This window comes from Triticum urartu, chromosome 1A, assembly GCF_056163025.1.
Source record: "Triticum urartu cultivar PI428250 chromosome 1A, HENAU_Tu73, whole genome shotgun sequence".
Taxonomy (NCBI): domain Eukaryota; kingdom Viridiplantae; phylum Streptophyta; class Magnoliopsida; order Poales; family Poaceae; genus Triticum; species Triticum urartu.
This window is the reverse complement of record NC_141873.1, coordinates 154,917,289-154,939,106: the sequence shown is the minus strand read 5'-3', so window position 1 is coordinate 154,939,106 and position 21,818 is coordinate 154,917,289. Positions and strand designations below refer to the sequence as shown.

The 21,818-nt window shown below is 45.5% G+C and overlaps 1 pseudogene; it reads left to right on the top strand.

Moving 5' to 3' along the window:
* Positions 1-772: 772 nt before the first annotated feature.
* LOC147990435 (uncharacterized) lies at positions 773-4,043 on the top strand (annotated as a pseudogene).
* Positions 4,044-21,818: the final 17,775 nt, after the last annotated feature.

Here is a 21,818-nt window from a genome sequence, read left to right as displayed (position 1 = left end):
GTAACGTGTGCGTCCAAGCAAAGGACTCCAGCATGTACACGTTTTTCTTAGGACAGGTTAATTGGCCTACGTGCCTAATTGTCGTGCCTAATTGGCCGGTTGTAATTAAGCAAGAATAGGTTCGGTTAGGATTTTTATAAGAAGGTAGTACAAGTCGGTTCCGATCGGTCCGGCCGGCTGGACTAGTATTTATAGCTATCACATCGGATCGTTAGGGGGCAGTTTTATTTTTGGTTGTCGAACAAAGGCTGGCAAGCCGGGGTATCTCCCCGTAGCGAGTTAATTCGTGTTTTTCTGTCGAGGAGCTTAAATTATTGCTTTGTGTTTTTGGTGAGGGATTAGAGACGCCGTCTCTAGTTTGTTGCTGATCCGTGGAGGATTGTCCACGTACTTCCTCTCTTGGGTGTGCATGTTGTTTCCGTGGTGATTGCATCTACCGATCGCGAGCGCCACATCGTTCCTGGTGATACCGTACCGTGAAATATTGGGAAAGCATTCGCGCCTTCGTTTTTCTGTTGAAGGTCGCATCAAGTGGTATTCAGAGCAAGGTTGATCACGGTAAAAAAAAATCCTGCTATTTGATTCAACTTTTTGAAAGATGGTGAACTCGCAGCATGACAAATCTGATCATGAGGAGGTCGATGAGCTTCCGGAGGGTTTGGAGATAAGTGATGATTTGCGTATTCATCTGATGGTGATCAAGGGAGCCAACAAGAAGCTTGGGACAAGGGTGGAGGAGTTGTCTGCAAATATTGTAGGCGTCGAGGACAGGTTGAACGAGCGTTTGACTGCCAGCGACCGACAGCGCACTGATAGTCTACGGGTGGTGACTGAGAGTCTTAATCGGCTCACCGCAGCAGTTCAGCGCCTTCAGGCGAGAGATGTGGCACCACGGCAACATCGTGACCGCGACAACGACGATGATGGTGATTTTTCTGAGGATTCTGATGCCCGTGGAGGCTTACCTCACCGACCACGGCATGATGCTGGGGCTCACCGCCATGCTGGGCGGCGCCGTGACTATGGCGGCAATGGTGCCCACGAGGATGATGGTTTGGGTCGAATCAAGATAACCATACCTTAATTCTCTGGACGTTGTGCTGACCCGAAGAAATATTTGGAGTGGGAGATGCGCGTAAATCAGATTTTTGATGGTCACAACTACTCCGAAGAGAAGAAGGTTCGTGTTGCATCTATGGAATTTACAGAGTATGCTCTTGTATGGTGGGATAATAAGAACCATACTCACGAGCGACCAGCGACATGGGCTGACATGAAGCGAATCATGAGGGAACGTTTTGTGCCTGCTTACTACACTCGCCAGCTTCATAGTAGACTCCGTCGTCTAGTGCAAGGTACAAAATTAGTTGATGAGTACTATAAGGAGATGCAAGTTTTGATGATCCATACAGCTGTGCGTGAGTCTGTGGAGGCGACCATGGTACGTTTCTTTGAGGGGTTAGAAGAAAAGATTCGCGACCGTGTTGATTTAATGCAATATAATGATATCCATGAGTTACTTCATCAAGCGGAGCGTGTTGAACGTTGGGTATTGGAGAAGCAAGTTTCAGAGACTCGTCCAACTTACAATAGTGGGCGACATGGTTCTTCTCCTATTGATGGTGGGTTTAGTGCTAAACCGATTCCTTCTTATAAGTCGGGAGCATTGAACAGAGCAAAGTGGCGGCTGCGCCAAAGGAGGTTTCTCAGGTTTCATCTAGTGCGACGTCATCGCATCACCGTAATATTATTTGCCACAAGTGTGGAGGACGTGGACACATGAAGCATGAATGTTCCAATCAACGCAGGGTTCTACTTGTTGATGCGGAATATATTTCAGAATCTGAAGATGAGATGCCTAAGTTAGAGGATGAAATTGAAAGAGGTCATGGTGATACCATACTATGTTATCCTCAAGATGATCCTGATATGGAGAGTTTGCTAGCACATAAGGTCCAGCGAGATGACAAGACCATTGTTGAACAAGGACAACGGCGAAGTATTTTTCAAACTGCATGTACCATCAAGGGAGAAGTGTGCAAACTAATAATTGATGGCGGCAGTGCTAGCAACATGATTAGCAAGGATGTGGTGGAGTCTCTTTCTTTGCCAACATGGGAGCACCCAAAACCATACTATATGAAGTGGATCAATGATGTGGGCAAAGTGAAGGTAACTCACAAGGTGAAGGTTCGTTTTTCTGTTGATGGCTATGTTGATAAGGTGGAATGCGACGTCATGCCACTACATGTTTGTCACCTTATTTTGGGGCGTCCGTGGCAGCATGATGTTAATGCTCTTCATCACGGGTGAACAAACAGGTACACTTTTATGCATAAAGGTGAGTTTTGCACTATTCTTCCTAAGGATGCAAAGGATATAAAATGCACTGTCGAGGTCTTCAAAAAAAATCTGCAAAGTATAGGACGAAACCGAGGATGGTTTTCTTTCAAGGTAGGGAGGATGATGTGACCCCTTGTGTTGTCAGTACTGATCTTGTTAATAAGCCAGGAAGATAGGAGAAGTATATTGTGCCTGCACTGCGTCCACAAGTTAAAATGACGAGATTGTCAGACTGTACAACATGGACAGGTAAACTGCAGAAGGGATTACCTGGCCTCCGTACGTTTGCTGGGTCCAAAAGTGTGTATGTTAATTTCTACCGAGAGAAACCTACATGCATGTAACGTGTGCGTCCAAGCAAAGGACTCCAGCATGTACACGTTTTTCTTAGGAAAGGTTAATTGGCCTACGTGCCTAATTGTCCGGTTGTAATTAAGCAAGAATAGGTTCGGTTAGGATTTTTAGAAGAAGGTAGTACAAGTCGGTTCCGATCGGTCCGGCCGGCTGGACTAGTATTTATAGCTATCACATCGGATCGTTAGGGGGCAGTTTTATTTTTGGTTGTCGAACAAAGGCTGGCAAGCCGGGGTATCTCCCCATAGAGAGTTAATTCGTGTGCTTCTATCGAGGAGCTTAAATTATTGCTTCGTGTTTTTGGCGAGGGATTAGAGATGCCGTCTCTAGTTTGTTGCTGATCCATGGAGGATCGTCCACGTACTTCCTCTCTTGGGTGTGCGTGTTGTTTCCGTGGTGATTGCATCTACCGATCGCGAGTGCCACATCGTTCCTGGTGACACCGTACCGTGAAAGATTGGGAAAGCATTCGCGCCTTCATTTTTATGTTGAAGGTCGCATCACATACCCTCCGATACTACTCATAGATTCATCAAAATAAGCAAACAACACATCGAAAATAGAATCTGTCAAAAACAGAACAGTCTGTAGTAATCTGGATCAAACATATACTTCTGGAACTCATGAAATTCTCAAATAAATTTCTGGACCTGAGGAATTTATCTATTAATCACCTGCAAGAAGAATTAACTAAATAGAACTCTCCAAATAAAAATGGAAGCAATTCTCGTGAGCGCTAAAGTTTCTGTTTTTGACAGCATGATCAACAAGACTTCCCCCAAGTCTTCCCAAAGGTTCTCCTTGGCACAAACACTAATTAAAATCATAAAACCACATCTAAACAGAGGCTAGATGAATTATTTATTACTAAACAGGAACAAAAAGCAAGGAACTAAAATAAAATTGGGTTGCCTCCCAACAAGCGCTATCGTTTAATGCCCCTAGCTAGGCACGATGATTTCAATGATGCTCACATAAAGGATAAGAATTGTAACATAAAGAGAGCATCATGAAGAATATGACTATCACATTTAAGTCTAACATACTTCCTATGCATAGGGATTTTGTGAGCAAACAACTTGTGGGAACAATAATCAACTAGCATAGGAGGGCAAAACAAGCATAACTTCAAAATTTTAAGCACATAGAGAGGAAACTTGATATTATTGCAATTGCTACAAGCATATATTCCTCCCTCATAATAAATTTCAGTAGCATCATGAATGAATTCAACAATATAGCTATCACATAAAGAATTACTTTCATGATGCATAAGCATAGAAAATTTACTACTCTCCACATAAGCAAAATTCATCTCATGAATAATAGTGGGAGCAAACTCAACAAAATAACTATCATGTGATTGAAAATTAAGATCAAGATGACAAGTTTCATGGTTATCATTATTCTTTAAAGCATACGTGTTATCACAATAATCATCATAGATAGAAGTCATGCTTTCATCATAATAAATTTGCTCATCAAAACTTGGGGGACAAAAAATATCATCTTCATCAAACATAGCTTCCCCAAGCTTGTGGCTTTGCATATCATTAGAATCATGGATATTCAAGGAGTTCATGCTAACAACATTGAAATCATGCTCATCATTAAAATATTTAGTGCCAAACATTTTATAGATTTCTTCTTCTAGCACTTGAGCACAATTATCCTTTCCATCATACTCACGAAAGATATTAAAAAGGTGAAGCGTATGAGACAAACTCAATTCCATTTTTTTTGTAATTTTCCTTTATAAACTAAACTAGTGATAAAACAATAAAATAAAAGACTCGATTGCAAGATCTAAAGATATACCTTTAAGCACTAACCTCCTCGGCAACGGCGCCAGAAAAGAGCTTGATGTCTACTACACAACCTTCTTCTTGTAGACGTTGTTGGGCCTCCAAGTGCAGAGGTTTGTAGGACAGTAGCAAATTTCCCTCAAGTGGATGACCTAAGGTTTATCAATCCGTAGGAGGCGTAGGATGAAGATGGTCTCTCTCAAGCAACCCTGCAACCAAATAACAAAGAGTCTCTTGTGTCCCCAACACACCCAATACAATGGTAAATTGTATAGGTGCACTAGTTCAGCGAAGAGATAGTGATACAAGTGGTATATGGATAGTAGATAATGGTTTTTGTAATCTGAAAATATAAAAACAGCAAGGTAACGAATGATAAAGGTGAGCGTAAACGGTATTGCAATGTGTTGAAACAAGGCCTAGGGTTCATACTTTCACTAGTGTAAGTTCCCTCAACAATACTAACATAATTGGATCACATAACTATCCCTCAACATGCAACAAAGAGTCACTCCAAAGTCACTAATAGCGGAGAACGAACGAAGAGATTATGGTAGGGTACGAAACCACCTCAAAGTTATTCTTTCCAATCAATCCGTTGGGCTATTCCTATAAGTGTCACAAACAGCCCTAGAGTTCGTACTAGAATAACACCTTAAGACACACATCAACCAAAACCCTAATGTCACCTAGATACTCCAATGTCACCTCAAGTATCCGTGGGCATGATTATACGATATGCATCACACAATCTCATATTCATCTATTCAACCAACACAAAGGACCTCGAAGAGTGCCCCAAAGTTTCTACTAGAGAATCACGACGAAAACGTGTGCCAACCCCTATGAATAGGTTCCCAATGTCACGAAACCCGCAAGTTGAACACCAAGACATACATCAAGTGGCACGTGGTATCCCATTGTCACCAAAGATATCCACGGCAAGACATACATCAAGTGTTCTCAAATCTTTAAAGACTCAATCCGATAAGATTACTTCAAAGGGGAAACTCAATTCATTACAAGAGAGAAGAGGGGGAGGAGAAACATAAGATCCAACTATAATAACAAAGCTCGCGATACATCAAGATCGTATCATCTCAAGAACACGAGAGAGAGAGAGAGATCAAACACATAGCTAATGGTACATACCCTCAGCCCCGAGGGAGAACTACTCCCTCCTCGTCATGGAGAGCACCGGGATGATGAAGATGGCCACCGAAGAAGGATTACCCCCTCCGGCAGGGTGCCGGAACGGGTCTAGATTGGTTTTCGGAGGGTACGGAGGCTTCTGGCGGCGGAACTCCCGATCTATTGTCCGTTCTGGAAGTTTTAGGGTATATGGAGTTATATAGGCAGAAGAAGCACGTCAGGGGAGCCACGGGGGCCCCACGAGGCAGGGGGGCGTGTGACACCCCAAAAAAATTTTGGCCTTGTTTTATTAAATTAATTTTTTTGCCAGGAATTAATACTTTGATTTTTTGGACTCCCTTTTGATTTTTTTAAACATTCCCTTTCTTATTATCATAGAGTTGTTCCCTAAAGTGAAAACCTTTCAAATATGTTATTGGACTTGTTTAACCTCTCAAGAAAAACTTTTCTTTTATCAGTATAACTAATTACATAATTAATTTGCTTGATCTTTATTTTCTTGAAAAATGGTTTTTCAAGGTTACATGGCCATATTTGAATTACAACCATTTGATAAATTCACTTAAAATTCCAACCAAAATTTGGAGTTGTCATGTGATATTTTTAAATCACTTTTATACAAAAATATCTTTTATTCATGAGATATTTTGAGCTCTGCATCAATTTTTCTTCTCTGGTCCAGAGTGCAATTTTGCACTACAACCCATTTAAATATTTCTTTCTGGCCTCCACCAAAATTATGGGATGTTGGTAGTAGCATATGATTCAACTTTATGCAAAAACCCAGTGATGTTATTTGAAAAATTTGAGTGAATCAACCTCATTTTCATTCTGGTCCAGCCTTGTGATTTCTACTACAACCCTATTTATTTTTGCTCCAGTGACCTTGTGCCTTCTCCTACTTGTAGTCAACCCTACAAGACCCCTAAGTCCAGGAGCATGCACCCATTTGAATATTTTTGGTTCATGAAATAATGCCATTTATCTCCTGTCCAGAATTGCAGTTTTGCAAAACTTGCACTAGCAAGTTTGTGCTTTTCACAAACTAACCTCACCACCCTCTTATTCATCTAAAGAGACCCCACTCTAGAAGTTTTGGCCACTCCAAGAAATGCCTAGGTGCCTGTGGCATTTTGTCAAACACCTAGAGTGCATGAACAGCTTTGACAGGAATTTTGTCATTTGCACTGTGAACTTGCACCTCTGATCAAACTAACCTGTCCACTAAGCCTCTAGATGACTTTAACCTAGGTCTGTTAAACCCCAACCTCACCCGAGACCTCTAGCATGCCCTGGCATTTTGTCGAGCACGTTCCGTGCGTGCTCTAGGCGTGAGCAGAGCACGCGTTTTGCACGTGCCGCGCCCGAGCCGCCGCGTCGTGCCCCTGGGTTTGGCCCGATCTGCAGAGCCGCGCCATGCGCTCCCCTTCTCACCGCAACGCGCCAAGAGCCCCTCGCCACGGCTCCGGCAAGCCAGGAGCTAGCCGCCACGGCCGCCGACAGCCCCTGCTCAGTTCAACGCCGCCCAAACCTCTCCCGCTCGCCACCTGGCCCCTGGAACAGCGCGATCTCATCCACAAGCCTGTCCACTAGCGCTCGTCGTCGCCACGACGCCCTAGCTACAGAATGGCGGTCGCCAGCGACCTTATCCATGGCCACCGTCGGAACCGACCCCGATCGCCTATTTAAGGAGCCCCGAGCTCGTCTCCGCACGCAGGCAGTCCCAAGCCATCTCCCTAGGACCCCCATTGGCAGCCAATCGACCCGGGGAGGTCTCCTTCCCCATCTCCGGCAACCGCAGCCGCCGCCACTGCCCCGGCCATTCCGGCGCTACCAGAGCCTTTCCCCCTCTGTTCTCTTCACCCGGAGCTTTCTCTTCCTCCCGTGAACCCACCCCCTACTCGATTTTGATGGGAACCACCGTAGCCCCAAACTCACTTCGCCCGACGGCCACCGTCCGCTGCGGAGCTCGCCGCCGGCAGCTCCGTCCATCCCAGAGACCAAAGTGACCACCGGAGTGACTGCCTCGGCCCCCTGAGCCCGCGGGTGACCTCTGCTTCTCGAACGGCGCCGCCGTTCACCGGCGAGCGTCGCCGGAGTTCCGCCCCCTCTCGGGCAGAGGAAGAGGAGGGAAGGTGGACTAGTCAAACCTGACCAGTGGGCTAGGCGGGCCCACCGTCAGTGACACATGCTCGGTCCACGCTGGATAAGTGGAGGCGCGTTTCCAGAATATGCCTTCGACGTGTACGTATATTCGAAACGTTTTTCTTTTTCTGTTTTAATTTTAAATAACAGATTTTGACCAAAACTTTGACTGAGCTTAACTTTTTAAATACAACTCCAAATGAGTTGATTCTTTTTCCTACATCCCTCAAATTCTGTCTAGTTTATTTTGAGATTTATTTGAAAATTTTCCAAACAGCTTTTTTTGTACTGTTTTTGAAATATGTGTTATTTGCATATTTTTGAGAATAGGATTTTGGAAGAGAAGAAAGCTTTCAAAAGATTTGGAGTGCACCCTGCCCTTCCACACCATGAAGGCAAGAATTCTGAACCCCGGCATAATATTTTTGGTGTGTTAGTTGACTCGTTTATAACACCATCTCATTTAGGAGAACTCGATATTTTATGTGGCGATGTGATCATTTGCATGAAGGCATATTAGTGATTTCCTTGCTGTTGGAAATGAATATACTTGTGATGGTAATCATCCTCATGTGCCTTGCATGCATGCCGGAAAGGAATCCGGGAAAGCCTCTGCCTTGGGTAGGAGTGAGCTTGTCGCCGGTCCCCGTCGGGACGGTTATGTCCAGTATGGCATAGTAAGGTATAATGGGTGGTGATTTCGTCGGTTGAAATATATTTGATATACAAGTCATGCAGGGAACTTATAAGCCTCCAGAGTCGGCCGTAGATCGAGTCTTGTTCCAGTAACCCCCATATTTGCCTCATACTACCACTCATCCCTGTCGCAGGTAGGGTACGGTTCAGTAAGTCGTCATCCCCTTTTCCAGCACACACCGTACAGAGAGGCCATGGTGGAAGATGCCGGTTGTAGCCGGTAGGCATGCCACCTGGTCAGGGGGCATGGGTGTTTCCGGTTGGGACCGAGAGGGGAGGCCACCCCTTAGAGCACGCGATGTAAATTTGATCCCATGCTACGTGAGGTTGTAGCCTCCCCACTTAGAGTTTTGCTTAACAAGTGTCGTGGGTGATTCCAGACACCGATGAGTTAAGCTGGTGTGTGCAAGTTAGGCGTGTTTTCAACTAAAAGGCCATAGATGGAATTAGTCCCGATGGACTAAAGGAATCCGTTACTCGTGGGTAAAGAGTACACCCTCTGCAGAGATTAAACCTATTCGAATAGCTGTGTCCATGGTTAAGGATTACAGTCTGGGATGGGTCAAGGGTTGGTCTTAGTGTCGGTCTTCTGAGGAGAAAATTGATAAAACCAGAACTTGGATTGTGACTTGTGAAGATTATGGTTATTATTATTTTGGACTAACCCATTATATCATTGAGTATCCCTGGGACGGTTCTACCTCCTGGATATTCATTGTGATTATTTGTTTTATAAGCCCTTTATGTGGTGTCGCTGAGACGCCCGACTGTGGCATTGTTTGTTATTTATTTATTTTATAAGCCCTTTATGTGGTGTCGCTGAGACGCCCGACTGTGGCATTGCTTGTTATTTATTTATTTTATAAGCCCTTTATGTGGTGTCGCTGAGAAGCCCGACTGTGGCATTGCTTGTTATTTATTTATTTTATAAGCCCTTTATGTGGTGTCGCTGAGACGCCCGACTGTGGCATTGCTTGTTATTTATTTATTTTATAAGCCCTTTATGTGGTGTCGCTGAGACGCCCGACTGTGGCATTGCTTGTTATTTATTTACTTTATAAGCCCTTTAGGTGGTGTCGTTCAGACGCCCGACTGTGGCATTTTATTCCCCACTCCATTATTGCTTATTCATGTTGCATATAAACAACCTACTTGCATGCATAAAAGATGTTTTATTTATGACTGACGATGTGATCATAGAATTTTTCAGTGCATGATTATCAATTATATTATCCCAGTGTTCATAATGTTTGCGAGTGCATTCAAAGTACTCACTGGCTTGTCCCTGGCTATTGTCGTGGCCAGATTTCTGCTTGGAGAGGAGCGTTGCGGTGACAGCCCCGGAAACTAAGCAACGGTGATAGCAGCCTCGCGAAGATAGGAGTTGACCTGGTCAGCTGTTCCTGTGGGAAATGGAGTCCCATAGACACTGACGACTCACAAACCGCTTCCGCCATCGACCACTAGAAACCCAATTGTTGTACTCACAGGCCAGAATGGTCTTGTACTACATATTTTGTATTTTTGCTTGGAATTTCTGTATCAAGTTGGTGCCTCATCAGCTAACAGTAATCCTGGGGCTGGTGAGCACGACGGCCATTTTCTGGAAATCAATGTCTGGAAAAATCGGGTCGTGACAGACTTGGTATCAGAGCCAGGCTGACCATTGGCTAATCCTATCTTAGCCGGGTCTATAAACTTAGGCAAACCAACCCACCAAACCATAACCAAACCCCAGCCAAGCTTCTCGTGCAAGATAGCCACACGGTGACCCAACACCTTTTGGCAGTCGGTGCCCAACCCATCAACCTAACCTGTCGCTCATGCGCCAGTGACCGAATCCTAAATAGTCCTTTCTCGCAAACGTGCGAAGGAAGACTCCATCCCCTTTTCCTATAAAAAGGGGCACGCTAGCCCCAACACAGCACAGCACAGCCTCTACCCCAAACCAAGCTACAATGCCTGGCCCTGTCGTGCACAATGAGACCACGGCAACCAACCTTGGAGGCTTTGTGACCATACTCGCAAACCTCACCCGTCGTGCCTATGCGTTAGAAGAGCCCCCAGAATATGTTGTGTACCAAGGACCCATGAGCGGTGAGAACCGTCAATTCTAGGCCACTGTACACATCTACGGTAGGGGTCTAGCACCCGAACGCCCCTACAGGTTCACCGGAAGAACGACTTCCTTTGAGCCACAAGCCATCCAACTAGCTGCTCGAGAAGCTATAGTTCATCTCCGGCACTTGTCGCCCAGAGTTAACTGTCGCTCGTTCCACTACTACCCCAGACGTGAAGGGTATGGTAGACCACCCCAAGTTGCCAACGGAGATCACGAGACAGATCCTGCATTGTTGCACCTAGTGCGCTATGTAAGTGCACTAGAGGAACTGTGCGATCAAATCACTATTGATCTAATCGCAGCTCGTGGAGAGCTGGTTCGTCGAGCCCCGACGAGAGAAGAGAACGAGCCCAACGCCGACAACCTAGTCGTGCTGTTTGGACACCCGATCGAGTCCCTGAGGCCTGCCCCAGCCATCGGCCAAGGTGCTGCGATAACCCCAGAAGTGCTTCGTCGCATATTGGGAGCACACTCCAACGGGGTTGTGGCCAACAATCCCCGAGATGGTCCTCATCGCTACCCCGAGCCTGCAGCCCCTCAACCCACTCCAGCTAATTCCGACGGTGAGACCCGTGGAGAAGCCTCGACATCCACAAGGCATGCCCGCTTGGATGTAAACGAGGTAGACTAAGTCACCTGAGTCGTATCGAGTCCCTGTGTACCCTCGCTTTGTAATCGTGTGGCCTTGTAATTAAATGCCGCCTGTTGTCGTGCCTCTGTTTTAATAGTAGCCTTGCCTGGATACGCCAGTATGCAGTGTAAGATTTCTATCCCAGACACAGTTACCAAAAATCTCCCCGACAACCCCCACAGTAACATATCACTATAGTGAAATGTGTGAATCTGTGGCTTGACCCCGACCCTTGGAACAGAGCTGAAAATTTTCTTTACCATTCACCACGGTAAAAATGACCCAGCTCCGGTGCTATAAAAAGGCCACCGCGTGACCTTGCCAAGCACCTCTCACCTTGTGCACCACCCTCACAACCATTTCTTGCCATGCCGATCCCCAGCATTTATCTGAGAACCCCAGATGCAACCCCGGGTAGTTTTGTCAAGATATTGTAGGATTTTACCTGCAGTACCATGGGCGCTACCCAGCCACCCCAGTACGAGCTGTTCAAATCGAGAATTACCCCTTCCACCTCGAGATATTGGGCAGCAGTACACATCCCTCCCGTAAACTCAAACCAAGACCCAACGGAGGTCTCCTTCGTGGGGAAATCTATGCCAACCCCACATATGGCCATAGAAGCTATTGCATACGAAGCGCTTGCTCGCCTTCGATTCGCGGTACCCTATGCCAGCGAACGAGGGTATTATTACTTCCCGAGCCGTGCAGCACCCGGAGGAGTGACATCTTTTCCCGGTGGACGAATTGAGAGAGACCCAGTCCTGGCCAACCTTGTCCAGTACGTCATCGCTCAAGAGCGTTTAACCCAACGTGTGATGGGTTATCTCCAGAGCCTCGCAGATTTAAATCCTTAGATCGCCATCGGCAGAGCACTAAGGCCCGACCAGGAGAGACACGTGCATCGACTGGTCAATCCACTTCCCCCGATAGAAGAGGAGTGTATCCCAGTACCAGAGACGTTTTCTAGGGACCCCGTCCAGTTACCATTTCCATTTTAGACGTCGCTGCGGTGTTCATTATTGCAACATTTATTTATGTGTGTGACTTATGTGTGATACCCTGAGTTTGTACGACGAGTCAATTATTTGGCTTCTACTAATGTGTGTAGTTTTTGTTGTGGTTTATGCTCCTTTAAATTAACTGTTTTTCCCTCGCAAAATCCTGGAGTGAGATTTCTTTTCCCTGAGTTGCTACATCTGCACCTTCTCACGTCGTGGATTAATTAATTTCACACAGCACCACGGCAGCAGACTCACAACCATAATCATTTGAACACATACACTGTTTGCAAAACTTTGCAACGGTGTTACATCCAGCTAATCACCCCCTAACAACAGTTAGCACCCGACACACCCCATATACTCCTCGTGATCACCACCACCGCGGAGAGCCAACACCCGAGTAGCAGCGTCGCGACGATCGTCGAGGATCATCGCGCACAGGAGCACGGAGAGCCCCAGCAGTGTCGCCAGCCCTCCGCATATCAGGATCGCAAACCAGTCCGGCATCGCCTCCGCCATAAGAGCCTAACCCGAGCTTTTGTAAGCAGTAATGGAGGAAGAAGGAGGAGGAGAAGTGAGGCCAGGTGTGAGGAAGAAGGGAGGGGCACCCCGGCTGTTTTATAGCTCGAGCTCGGTGTACGGTGGGCGAAGTCCACCAACGCCGCTCGTGGCCGATCGCCGGTGTTCGGAGACGAATCCGCGAGCAGTGCCGACAGCGCGCTGGCCCGCGAGGTGAGTGCATGCTGCACCGGCAGCTAGCACGCCGCGCACTACCGCGGTACGGCCTAGATGCCCTACGCGCTAGGCGTCGCCGGTGGAGAAAGCGCGGGAAAGTGCGCGGGAGAGAGGAAGAATAGAGAACCAGAGGGAGAAGAAGAGGCTGACAGTGGGCCCCGGGTCCACCTGTCGGCCAGAGAGAGCACTGTGCTCTCGGGTACGACCAGCGTATATTTAAATTTAGAAGTTATTCTAAATTTATATCCAGCGTAGAAATCTCACATTTTTGTCCCGAACCGTAGATTTTTCCACGCAGCACCAGTATTCACACTGTGGTTTTTCACCACTTATTGCCCTCTCACTGTAGCCACATTTTTATTGTGTATAGTTTTTCTTAAAACAACTTTGAACAAATCTCGAGGACGAGATTTTTCTTAAAGGTGGTGGTGTTGTGACACCCCAAAATTTTTTTTGGCCTTGTTTTATTAAATTAAATTTTTTGCCAGGAATTAAAACTTTGATTTTTTGGACTCCCTTTTGATTTTTTTAAACATTCCCTTTCTTATTATCATAGAGTTGTTCCCTAAAGTGAAAACCTTTCAAATATGTTATTGGACTTGTTTAACCTCTCAAGAAAAACTTTTCTTTTATCAGTATAACTAATTACATAATTAATTTGCTTGATCTTTATTTTCTTGAAAAATGGTTTTTCAAGGTTACATGGCCATATTTGAACTACAACCATTTGATAAATTCACTTAAAATTCCAACCAAAATTTGGAGTTGTCATGTGATATTTTTAAATCACTTTTATACAAAAATATCTTTTATTCATGAGATATTTTGAGCTCTGCATCAATTTTTCTTCTCTGGTCCAGAGTGCAATTTTGCACTACAAACCATTTAAATATTTCTTTCTGGCCTCCACCAAAATTATGGGATGTTGGTAGTAGCATATGATTCAACTTTATGCAAAAACCCAGTGATGTTATTTGAAAAATTTGAGTGAATCAACCTCATTTTCATTCTGGTCCAGCCTTGTGATTTCTACTACAACCCTATTTATTTTTGCTCCAGTGACCTTGTGCCTTCTCCTACTTGTAGTCAACCCTACAAGACCCCTAAGTCCAGGAGCATGCACCCATTTGAATATTTTTGGTTCATGAAATAATGCCATTTATCTCCTGTCCAGAATTGCACTTTTGCAAAACTTGCACTAGCAAGTTTGTGCTTTTCACAAACTAACCTCACCACCCTCTTATTCATCTAAAGAGACCCCACTCTGGAAGTTTTGGCCACTCCAAGAAATGCCTAGGTGCCTGTGGCATTTTGTCAAACACCTAGAGTGCATGAACAGCTTTGACATGAATTTTGTCATTTGCACTGTGAACTTGCACCTCTGATCAAACTAACCTGTCCACTAAGCCTCTAGATGACTTTAACCTAGGTCTGTTAAACCCCAACCTCACCCGATACCTCTAGCATGCCATGGCATTTTGTCGAGCACGTTCCGTGCGTGCTCTAGGCGTGAGCAGAGCACGCGTTTTGCACGTGCCGCGCCCGAGCCGCCGCGTCGCGCCCCTGGGTTTGTCCCGATCTGCAGAGCCGCGCCACGCGCTCCCCTTCTCACCGCAACGCGACAAGAGCCCCTCGCCACGGCTCTGGCAAGCCAGGAGATAGCCGCCACGGCCGCCGACAGCCCCTGCTCAGTTCAACGCCGCCCAAGCCTCTCCCGCTCGCCACCTGGCCCCTGGAATAGCGCGAGCTCATCCACAAGTGTGTCCACTAGCGCTCGTCACCGCCACGACGCCCTAGCTACAGAATGGCGGTCGCCGGCGACCTTATCCGCGGCCACCGTCGGAACCGACCCCGATCGCCTATTTAAGGAGCCCCGAGCTCGTCTCCGCACGCAGGCAGTCCCAAGCCATCTCCCTAGGACCCCCATTGGCAGCCAATCGACCCGGGGAGGTCTCCTTCCCCATCTCCGGCAACCGCAGCCGCCGCCACTGCCCCGGCCATTCTGGCGCTACCAGAGCCTTTCCCCCTCTGTTCTCTTCACCTGGAGCTCTCTCTTCCTCCCGTGAACCCATCCCCCTACTCGATTTTGATCGGGAACCACCGTAGCCCCAAACTCACTTCGCCCGACGGCCACCGTCCGCTGCGGAGCTCGCCGCCGGCAGCTCCGTCCACCCCAGAGACCAAAGTGACCACCGGAGTGACCGCCTCAGACCCCTGAGCCCGCGGGTGACCTCTGCTTCTCGAACGGCGCCGCTGTTCGCCGGCGAGCGTCGCCGGAGTTCCGCCCCTTCTCGGGCAGTGGAAGAGGTGGGAAGGTGGACTAGTCAAACCTGACCAGTGGGCCAGGCGGGCCCACTGTCAGTGACACATGCTCGGTCCATGCTGGATAAGTGGAGGCGCGTTTCCAGAATACGCCTTCGACGTGTACGTATATTAGAAACATTTTTCTTTTTCTGTTTTAATTTTAAATAACAGATTTTGACCAAAACTTTGACTGAGCCTAACTTTTTAAATACAACTCCAAATGAGTTGATTCTTTTTCCTACATCCCTCAAATTATGTCTAGTTTATTTTGAGATTTATTTGAAAATTTTCCAAACAACTTTTTTTGTACTGTTTTTGAAATATGTGTTACTTGCATATTTTTGAAAATAGGATTTTGGAAGAGAAGAAAGCTTTCAAAAGATTTGGAGTGCACCCTACCCTTCCACACCATGAAGGCAAGCATTCTGAACCCCGGCATAATATTTTTGGTGTGTTAGTTGACTCGTTTATAACACCATCTCATTTCGGAGAACTCGTTATTTTATGTGGCGATGTGATCATTTGCATGAAGGCATATTAGTGATTTTCTTGCTGTTGGAAATGAATATACTTGTGATGGTAATCATCCTCATGTGCCTTGCATGCATGCCGGAAAGGAATCCAGGAAAGCCTCTGCCTTGGGTAGGAGTGAGCTTGTCGCCGGTCCCCGTCGGGACGGTTATGTCCGGTATGGCATAGTAAGGTATAATGGGTGGTGATTTCGTTGGTTGAAATATATTTGATATACATGTCATGCAGGGAACTTATAAGCCTCCAGAGTCGGCCGTAGATCGAGTCTTGTTCCAGTAACCCCCATATTTGCCTCGTACTACCACTCGTCCCTGCCGCAGGTAGGGTACGGTTCAGTAAGTCGTCAACCCCTTTTCCAGCACACACCGTACAGAGAGGCCATGGTGGAAGATGTCGGTTGTAGCCGGTAGGCATGCCACCTGGTCAGGGGGCATGGGTGTTTCCGGTTGGGACCAAGAGGGAAGGCCACCCCTTAGAGCGCGCGATATAGATTTGATCCCATGCTACGCGAGGTTGTAGCTTCCCCACTTAGAGTTTTGCTTAACAAGTGTCGTGGGTGATTCCAGACACCGATGAGTTAAGCTGGTGTGTGCAAGTTAGGCATGTTTTCAACTAAAAGGCCATAGACGGAATTAGTCCCGATGGACTAAAGGAATCCGTTACTCATGGGTAAAGAGTACACCCTCTGCAGAGATTAAACCTATTCGAATAGCCGTGTCCATGGTTAAGGATTACAGTCTGGGATGGGTCAAGGGTTGGTCTTAGTGTCGGTCTTCGGAGGAGAAAATTGATAAAACCAGAACTTGGATTGTGACTTGTGAAGATTATGGTTATTATTATTTTGGACTAACCCATTATATCATTGAGTATCCCTGGGACGGTTCTACCTCCTGGATATTCATTGTGATTATTTGTTTTATAAGCCCTTTATGTGGTGTCGCTGAGACGCCCGACTGTGGCATTGTTTGTTATTTATTTATTTTATAAGCCCTTTATGTGGTGTCGCTGAGACGCCCGACTATGGCATTGCTTGTTATTTATTTATTTATTTTATAAGCCCTTTATGTGGTGTCGCTGAGACGCCCGACTGTGGCATTGCTTGTTATTTATTTATTTTATAAGCCCTTTAGGTGGTGTCGTTCAGACGCCCGACTGTGGCATTGCTTGTTATTTATTTATTTTATAAGCCCTTTATGTGGTGTCGCTGAGACGCCCGACTGTGGCATTGCTTGTTATTTATTTATTTTATAAGCCCTTTATGTGGTGTCGCTGAGACACCCGACTGTGGCATTGCTTGTTATTTATTTACTTTATAAGCCCTTTAGGTGGTGTCGTTCAGACGCCCGACTGTGGCATTTTATTCCCCACTCCATTATTGCTTATTCATGTTGCATATAAACAACCTACTTGCATGCATAAAAGATGTTTTATTTATGACTAACGATGTGATCATAGAATTTTTCAGTGCATGATTATCAATTATATTATCCCGGTGTTCATAATGTTTGCGAGTACATTCAAAGTACTCACTGGCTTGTCCCTGGCTATTGTCTTGGCCAGATTTCTGCTTGGAGAGGAGCGTTGCGGTGACAGCCCCGGAAACTAAGCAACGGTGATAGCAGCCTCGCGAAGATAGGAGTTGACCTGGTCAGCTGTTCCTGTGGGAAATGGAGTCCCATAGACACTGATGACTCACAAACCGCTTCCGCCATCGACCACTAGAAACCCAATTGTTGTACTCACAGGCCAGAATGGTCTTGTACTACATATTTTGTATTTTTGCTTGGAATTTCTGCATCAAGTTGGTGCCTCATCAGCTAACAGTAATCCTGGGGTTGGTGAGCACGACGGTCATTTTCTGGAAATCAATGTCTGGAAAAATCGGGTCGTGACAGGGCGTGCCCTAGGGTGGTGGGCGCGCCCCCCACCCCCGTGGGCAGCTCCCGTATCTTCTGACGTGGGGTCCAATTCCATCAGGTGTGTTTCCTTCCAAAAATAACTTCTCCTGTTGATTTCATTCCGTTTTGACTCTGTCTGATATTCCTTTTCTTCAAAACACTGAAATAGGCATAAAACAACAAATCTGGGCTGGGCCTCCGGTTAATAGGTTAGTCCCAAAAATAATATAAAAGTGGATAATAAAGCCCAATATTGCCCAAAACAGTAGATAATATAGCATGGAGCAATCAAAAATTATAGATACGTTGGAGACGTATCACTCCGCCGGCAGCACTCATAGCTCGTGGAGGCAGAGCAGGTGATATTTGCCGGTGTGGAGGGCGGCGAGGTTATCGCGCTCTCCTCCAATGATGAGGTCGAAGGCGGCGAGGATGGCGGTGTGGAGGGAGGCGAGGTTATCATGCTCTCTTCCGATGACGAGGTCGAAGGCGGCCGCTACAGCGGCGCGGAGGGAGTCGAGGTGGGCCCTGAGGACGTGGAGATCGACATCGACGATTGCAGGAGTGCCTTCCCCAACGACCCCGACGACGGCACCGACCCGAACCTGGCTTGCGGCACACCGTACATGACAAGGAAGGATTGGCTCGACCTCTACTTCGACCGAAAGTAGTTTAGCTTAGTTTAAATTTATGTTTTATGTTCGATTATGCAAAACTATCTATGTTTATGTTTGAAATCATGCTACTTTCGGTTGAACCTGCTTTGAACTTGATCAAATTGAAGTTTACAACCTTAAGTTTAGGGGATCGACTAGAAAAGGGCAAAAATTGAAGTTTATGACTTGTTTATTTCAGTTCTTCACAATGTGATGCTCTATATGTGCAACTATTTGTCGTGCAGTTCAATTTCATCAATAACAGTTTCAACAATACCACTATGAATTACGATATTTGGTTGCGGTTAAGCATATTGCAGTTAACATGCCTTTTCGTTTTTTAACAATAACTAGTGTACTGTAGACCTGCACAATACCAGTTTGAATGACTATTTGCTTGTTTTTAAATGTTATGCCTGATGCAGTTAAGACACCTTTCCACTTCTTGTTTTGTTTAACTAGTGTGCTTAAGCCTGCACACTGAAGCTATTATTTGTAGATTATGTTGTCTACCATGGATATATTTGGTTGATGTTTAGCATGTTGTGCTTAACATGCCTTTATATGTACTCATGCAGGACAATACTGAGAACACTGTTGTTTTCCATCGAGGTTAGTTTCATCGCATTGCTTATATGTACTCACTGTTTAGGATATCCGTAGCTAGTACCATATAGCCTGGGGCTGATAAGGGATTAATCGTCGAATCGGACATTTCACTGAATATATCTGAACCCATTTATCAGTAGGTTAACTAGGGCCATATTTAATATATCTGAGGCTACATAGCAACATGCATTGTACTGAATGACTAAATATGCAATCCCAGGCTACATAGCAACAAGGAAGAGTGTTGCCTTAATGTTCTGATGATGTCTAGATATACCTATAATAAAATCTTATATAATGGGATGGAGGGAGTGTTGTACTACATCATTTTTCAATTGTTGTTTAGCTTCTAATATTAACTTCGTGCTTTTAGGTACATATATCATTGCCAAAGATCCACACTTCGACCCTTTCTGCGTATGGGGCAATGAGATATTCATGAACCAGCATCAAGTGAGGAAACTAATAAATATTGTTATTAAAATGGGTCAAAAGATGTCAATTGAACTATTTGTTTACACTTTATGCAAGACAATAGTGAACTGCAGGATGGTAAGTAAGAACCCTGTAGCCTTCTTTTTACTGCCCGTAATGAGTTGTGTTACATGACAATGCATGAATCTTTTTTTCTTTTGTAATGGATCCTGAAGCAGTTTACTCAAGATTACCTCTTAAACTACTTGATTAGCGGCTGATCATCACAAGGGGTTGGACTAGAGTCCTGCATGCCTTCTACATCCAGGAGAGCACAATAGGGTCATTCCGCTTCACCTTGTTCAGCAACCTGAATGTCAGTCACCTCTTTCTTTACCATTTGTAATACTACAAGTATAGAACCCTGGTTCATCATTCTTTATTTGGTGCTTATGTAATTCTTAAACATATGTACCTGTGAGTCGAATAATGCATTGGTTGTTTGAACCTGATGGATATGAATAAAGCTATATCCTACTTTCAAGATTAAATTAGGTACAATTTTAAATAGCAGCAATTCAATTAGGGCAAAATTACGGTGTGCAGGTCATTACGGCACACACGGTTGGTAAAACACAAACGTTTGCGATATGCACCATAATCTGAGATGGTTCACAGAGAGGAAACATGTGCAAGCATGCACACAGTTGCCGTTTGCAAAGCGCGTGTGATGTTAGACACTATCACATACGGTGCGGGAAAACTAAATGTGTGCGATTGTCTACCTATCGTGCACGGTTTATAATCATGAATTGTTTGTGATGTGCCAGGCATCATAAAACTCCCGTGCCTGGAATCTGCCTGGTTTTAGGTAAAACCACAAAACTCCGACAGCGATGGCAATGCGAACACAAACGAGTAGCAAGGATGAAGCGTTTGGGATATTCGACATATCGGAAATGGTTATATAGGGACAACTGTATGCATCAGGGCTCCCTATCCCCGACGGTTTCTGGGTCATGTGGGAGGGACCCCCTATCGCCGTCACTCACTAGGCGACGGTTCCAAATGCCGTCGCGGAAAGGGGTTAAAAACCGTTTTTATAGCACCGACGCGTACCAGTGCTAACCCTGTCATCCAAACACCTCTTTGGCTATAGTTAGTTCAGGGTTAGTCATGAGTTAGTCTAACCTCTAGCTAAGTTAGAGTATCCAAATAGGAGTAGTATAGGACATGCAAGTTGCTCAAAGCGTATAGTCAAATTCGTACGTGAAAGGATCTTTTTTTAAACGGGACGTGAAAGGATTTTCGAATGATATAATTTTTGAATTATATAAAATCTTATCAATAGTCAAAGGCAACCTCGAAGAATACATTATGCCCTATATAAAATCTTATCAATAGTCAAAACCAAGTGTTAGATCATCTCCAACAGCATGTGTATATTTGGTTGTCTATATATCCATATAGACAATGGTCTATAAAGATTCCTTCGTATACACGTTCAGTTTTGCAGCAGAATGTCTATATTCTTTCTCTTATATTTTAATATTATTTTGTAACTACTAATTCAACTACTATTTTAACAACAATTCAAAGGATTTATAATTGCATTGGTTAATCCTAATGGTTACGTTTTAATACTATCCTATAACTGCCGATCTAACTACCATGCTCAGGAAATTTTCCTCTTTGGTTGGTGTCGAAGTCATATAAACACACGGCATTCATAGCAAAGGAACCAAAAGTCAGTGCATTTTTCCTTTGAATAAGTAATAGTTGCAGGAATCACTACAATAGTGCATTTTTTCCTTTGTAACCCCATCCTCAAATCAAATCATAGTTGTCTCTTCGGAATCGCCCAATTGCCAACCTCATCCCCATATCCACTAACGGAGCAGAGCACCATACCTCCTTCCCACCACATCTTCTTGCTCCCTCCCGCACTGGGCTGCCAGCCGCCTAGCCCAACCATGCCACGATGCGCGACAACCGCAGGATTCAGTACCAGGGTGACCAAGCTGCATGATACAATGGCAGGCAGCGACGCGGTGGTCGGATCCGGCACAAGGTGCAGTGCGGTGGTAGGATCCAGCACCAGGTGATAGGCGACCCTCGCTCTCTCTCTCTGGGAAAAAGGAACCGTGCCTCTGGGCGACGACGACCTCGCGTTGGTGGCGTGTTGCGCTCCTACTCTTCACCGACTCCCGATGGTGGCGCAAGATGTCTCGGCTCGAGCGGTTGGGCTTTGGACGACGCCTCGATGACGTCCAAGTCTGGACGATGTGAAGGAAATTTTAGACAATGTGAACGTATAGATGACATGGTGGACGAGCTGCTGGGACGCATTTTTGGGCCTTGGTTGTCTATATCTACTTTAGACGATGTTATAGACAAGTTGTGGGAGATGCTCTTACTA